Below are 6,350 nucleotides of genomic sequence, written 5' to 3'. Positions count from 1 at the left end.
CACCGAAACAAGTATTGAAGTATCTCCCACAACTTCAAGGCTTTGATCCTTGTCCAATGTTCTTTTTCTTTTATTTAAGGAACTAGGAGAAACCTCAAAGGTAACTTTCTTAGAAACAGATGAACTCCCTTTCTTAGGTTCTCGAGTGAACCTTTCTTCCGGAAGACTTCTTCAGGGTAGACTTCTTCTGGGAAGACCTTGTTGGTGTTTTCAGTTTAGCATCAGAGCCTACATTGCTTGGCTTCTTTGGGCTTGGGCTTCTAGTTCTACTCCTTGTTCTAGCATCAGCACCTTTCATAACCTTAACCTCTAAACTTCTGCTCCTTGTTCTACTCCTACTCCTTGTTCTACCCCTTATTCCAGGCCCTTTCACAACCTCAACCTCTGAACTTTCCATACCACCTTTCAACTCACCACGAGCAATCTCTTGAATTATTGTTTCCATGCCAGTCCTTATTTCACTCTGGAGTATATCCCCAACAACCCTAACCTCCTTACTGACCTGTTTTAGATTAATCAGAGCACATAACAAAGAATATAAGTAAGATCCCACTTCAATATTTGTAAACTACTACAGATACATTGTAGTTGCTGACATATATTATTTCACAATAGCTCACTCATGGTACCATAATATATTACTGCCTCATATATGAAACAATGCTGCAATATGTAGTTCCATAACAACACATTATCAGTGCTTTATATAACAACATGGGTCCTAACAGCATTTGCAATTTTAATTCAAGACTATATAATAGGGTACCAATATCATATTTTAAATACGATTATATGAGTACTTCAAATGTCAAAAGGGTACCCATGTCAAACTGGTTACCCATATATTATCATGGGTACCCTATTATCATTATGGGTTTAACATGCAAGATCCCACTTCACTATTTATATATTGTAGTTGCTGACATATATTGTTTCACAATAGCTCACTCATGGTACCATAACATATTATTGTCTTATATATGAAACAATGCTGCAACATGCAGTTCAATAACAACACATTATCAGTGCTTCATTAATAACATGGGTCCTAACAACATTTGCAATTCCATTATCATATCACAACTTCTATAACATTATAACATTATGTGAGTACTTCAAATGTCAAAAGAAAACAAGTTACTTACAAGGCCTTTAATTACTTTTGCCTGTCTTTGAAAAAATTTATCATTATTGTATGTCCCTGAAACTGCTGCACCACTTTGCATGGGTTGTTGCCCCAAAGCATCCTTTAGCACTTCTTCATTCAGTTCTCCTTCAAAAAGATCTAGACTTTCCAACACCACAGCCTTCCCTTTAAGAGGCTGAAGCTTTTTCTGATAAGTATGTAGATGTATGTTTCTAGAAGGCAAGTCTACCCAATCTAGTATTCTGGGGAACCGACCATCAACTTGTCTCCGATCCCCAAAAGATGGGATGTGAAGATATACCCAAATAACAAAACAAATTAAACAACCATAAACTGCGAAAGAATCATTTCTAACACTCACCAGGTTAGACATGTCTTCCAAAGACTCTTCCAACATTTCAAACAGACGTGTGCCCCAAGGAAAGCTGTCAAATGCATTTAAATTCTCGTCCAGATCAATATATACCTCCCATCAACTGTCCTAGCATATCCTGGAAGCACAACTTGCAACAGTATATACAACCTATTCAGCCTAAACACACCATTTTGACTTTCTTCACCAACACTGGATTTTGCCAAGTTTCTAGCTTCCAATATTTCTGTTTCAGAAACCATGGTTCCTTTAAAAAACCTTGCACAAAATTGGGATGGGATCTTGATGTCTGTCGTGTAGAACGAATTAGAAACCGGCTTCACACTAAGACCCATTATAAGAGCAACATCACTTTTCTTAAACACCAAATCCTTCTTACCGATTCGGTAGCAAAGTTTACCTACTTGGTGTCCCAAAACAGCATACACTAGTGTAGTAGTGGTGTGCATTCTCTCGTTAATGCTTAAAAACTTACCGAAGCAAGACTTCTTAAAATTGTCACTCTCTTCAGTAGTGAATGTCTTGAACAATTTATGCATTTTATTGAGTGACATACGAACAGTCAAATTAAGCTTTCTCATTTTTGAAAGATTGAAAATGGTCGGAAAATTAGGGATTCAAGGTATTCAATTTGGGCGGTTTTTTTGGTCTGAAAATGAACATTGAACAGTCCTTATAGCTCAAACATATTACTACCGACACGTGCCAGTTAAAGGTTAAAAAACCATAATTTCTTCAACTGTTCAGCGAATAATTAATACTATCATATCGTTCCTAACACATGTCAAAGATTTTTTCCGCCCAAGCTAGATTTTTCATATCACCAATTTATCTTAGTACAAACATATTCGAACGTTCTAACTATCAGCAACTTTTGAGTCTAGTCATTTTACAAAAGGTGGGACTAGCTTCCTAACATTTTGGCTATTTGTATAAGAATTTTTTTTAAAGATTGAACTACAGACAAGCTTGTAACTGAGTTGGGTGCGAACAATGGTGAAATATGGCACTGAGATGCTATTTCTCAACTTCAGTATGTGTTATTAAATGCTACACTTTTGCTTTACTTGATATTGAATAAGGGGTTGAATAAACTTATCAAAGTTAACTTTTGTTTAACTTGTTATTAGATAATAATATTTTGTACATAAGATATAGGTGTATATTAAAGTCAACCTGATAGTCTCAATTGTGTTCTTGTTTATGGCTTCAGTTGCTGATATATCATACATAAAACGCTGCCAATTACCTCCGTTTTGAATAACACGTCCAGCCCAGTTTTGTGAATGTTAAATGCATTTTTTCTTTTTTCTTCTTATTGAGTTTCCATACAGATTTCTTTCTAACCCTTCTTTCTATTAGGGTCTCATTATCTCTTTATAAACAACAACAGTGATATAAGGGTACACCTGATATAATCACAAACAAAACACATGAACATTAACAGTTACTGTGCTGACACTCAAGCATAATGAACCGGCTGTTTCACAAACCACAAAATACCATTACATCGATTCAAGTCCAAACCTATACAGTGAAGCATTTCCAAAACTCCATAAGGTGATCTATGAAGTGAAGTGGAAGTGGGATTTCAAAAGAAACCCAAGTTGCCGAAACCTGGCGGTATATGTAAGTGTCGCTTATGGTTACATCCACAGAGTCTTCATTGCTAAAACCTGGCGGAACCGCGACTGATAAGCCAAAAACTCAATTTCAGGCGCTTGGACAAACCTTCCACAAGACACATGAATCCTTCTAAGAAAATATACACATCAAACACTCTCAATTTCACCTCACCTGTTACATACTTTTTCACTCTATGCAAAAAGAACGAAATCAACATGAAAATAGTAAACACAACTATGGAAACCTTAAACAAACTCTATACACTACTACGTAAAAACAAACCCAAGTTGCTGACGGTACATGTAAGTTTCGCTTATGGTGGCACCCACAAACTCTTCATTGCTAAAACCTAGTGGAACCGCGACTACAAAGGCAATCCAAGCCCACCACAATGACTGCTCAGTTGTTTTCTTCTGCTTTTGAATCATGCCTTGAATCATATTCAAGTAGTCAATCTATTTTTTCATCGATCTAGAAAAGGACTTGTTCATCAAGTACATCAACAAACCTTCTACAAGACACATGAATCCTTTTAAGAAAATATACACATCAAACATTCTCAATTTCACCTCACCTGTTACATAATTCTTCACTCAATGCAAAAAGAACAAAATCAATATGGAAATAGTAAACACAACTATGGAAACCTTAAAAAAAACTCTATACACAACTATGTAAAAACAAACCCAAGTTGCTGACGGTACATGTAAGTGTCACTTATGTAGTGGCATCCACAGAGTCTTCATTGCTAAAACCTGGCGAAATCCCGATTGAAAAGGCAATCCAAGCTCACCATAATGACTGCTCAGTTGTTTTCGTATTCAATCCATTTTTTCATCGATCTAGAAAGGGACTTGTTCATCAAGTACATCAACAAACTTTCCACTAGACACATGAATCCTTCTAAGAAAATATACACATCAAACACTCTCAATTTCACCTCACCTGTTACATACTTCTTCACTCCATACAACAAGAACAAGGGTAGAACAAAATTAACATGGAAATAGTAAACACAACTATGGAAATCTTAAAAAACTCTATACACTACTACGTAAAAACAAACCCAAGACGACCTAGAGAGAAACCAACACTGAAGACAACAAACCAAAGCTCAAAATATTTCAATAAACAATGAGAACCGTTGAGGGAGAGGATAATCAAGAAGATGATCCTTAGAAAAATCCATTATCAAGATTTGTGTTCTTGTCCTCCATGAAAAACCTTACCAAAATCACGAAGGACAGGATAACCAAGAAGATGAAGTAAAAAAACTGGAAGTTTTGGAGGTTTGAAAACACTTTTATAGTTTGGCATAAAAATCGAGGTGAACGCTATCTCATGTCCGTACAACAAAAACAAGCCAGAAGTTGCTGATAGTAGATCCATAAGTTGCTGGTTCGTGATCCTACAATAGCTAAAGTTCGTTTTCATTTTTGCTGGGTTAAAATCTAACGGTCATTAATCGCTGGTATGTATAGCTAAGAGAATCTAACGAATAGATATGACTGTGCATGTCAACATCAGAAGTACAAGAAGAGAGAGTGTGGCAGGAGGAGAGAGAATGTTGTACAGAAAGGCAAAAGGGTAAAAAACCAGTTGAATTGGTCAAAATTGAAAGGCATGGTCGGTTGGAGAACAATGTCGATTTATAAGCCCTCTTGTTTTATAACTTGCATCGGAAGAAATTCACCCTACAAGGTTACAGCCTGTGCGCAATGCCACAAGCCCACAACGCAATGGAAATCAATCAAACATTCAAATTATACTATAATGGATGTGAAGTGAAAGTGAAAAGTGAAAATGAGAGGTGTAAGTGAGAGGTATGGTGTGAAGTTTATGGTGTGCCATGTATTTATAGAGCACTAGTTTCATAATATAAGTTCCTCAAGTTGCCCAAATTGTTAAGGCAATATGATGGAAGAAGAAAATTTCTAAAACCAAAATAGAAACAAGCTCCAAAATCAAAACATATAGCTTTTAGGATGGAATTAAAAATAGTACTCATCCAAATTTCTAATATTTGAGGTTGCTCAAACCAAGAGTAGCTAATTCTAGCTACACCATATTAGCAACATGCTCACACAAATCATATTCTCAAAATCTTGCAATATTAAATTTCAAATACAGGTGGATAGGGTAAAATACAATGCTAAACAAATAATGTCACCCCCAAACAAGTCGGAAAGGTGGGATTCATGAAAAATAGATAGCATGCTCGGACAAAAAATTAATTAACTGAAAATTCAAATAACAACCAAATACATAATCTAATATTAACTACTTAACTAAACAATTTGGACTCAAATTCTACTAAAAATAGAGAACGAAATTTCCTAAAACAACCATAATACAATTAACGAACTAGCCACGATATTAGGATGTGCCAGAATAGGAAGTTGAGTGATCAAGAATGGAAAGACTAACACCCTACCCCCAAACAAATTTTTGAAAACATGGTTTAGATTTTTTTTTTTAAATGTAGGTCTTTTAAAGTCAGATTCCCGAGACTTATTAGACTAAAACTTGTACTAACATGCAGTTTTTCATATATCAACAATCTAAAGAGTTGCGGGTCTGTCTATAAATAATTATCACAAAAAGCAAACCCAAATAGAATTAGGCACCAAGATTTCCTATGACGTGGCGTAGCGGAATGAGAGTGAATACTGATAGATGTAGAACCTAACCTAGCATGCAATTTCTTCTTTTTTCTCCAACGAAAGGGTAGCCAAGTGAATGATCATGAAAAAATGGATGGTTGTGGAAGATATGTGAGATATGGAAAAGTTTAGAAGGAAATAATGGAAAAAATGAGAATGTGGGTTTAGCACAAATCTCATTGGTGGCATGGGTTGGTATTATCACACATCTGAAATTGAAGAAGTCAGGTGGCTCTTTCTTGGGTATTATGTCCTTATCAGATGGTTTTAGAAAGTCATGAAGCATAAGAGAAGCAAAAAGGTTAAGTGTAAGCTCAAGGTTCCTTTGGAAAGATGGAGGAAGGGGAATCGAGGCAGGTGATGCTCTAGGTAGTTCTTGAGATGGGGAATCATCACAGGCTCTTAGAAACTCGTCAAATTCCTCATCTAGTTTGGTTGCATCCACATAATTATGGTATTCATCTACCTCTTTGAGAAAATCATCAATCTCGTCCAAAGAGTCAAAATGGTGATATTTGTCTTCATCTATAAGAGGGGTATC

Source organism: Coptis chinensis, chromosome 3 (assembly GCF_015680905.1).
Source record: "Coptis chinensis isolate HL-2020 chromosome 3, ASM1568090v1, whole genome shotgun sequence".
Lineage (NCBI taxonomy): Eukaryota > Viridiplantae > Streptophyta > Magnoliopsida > Ranunculales > Ranunculaceae > Coptis > Coptis chinensis.
Note: the sequence above shows the minus strand (reverse complement) of the source record.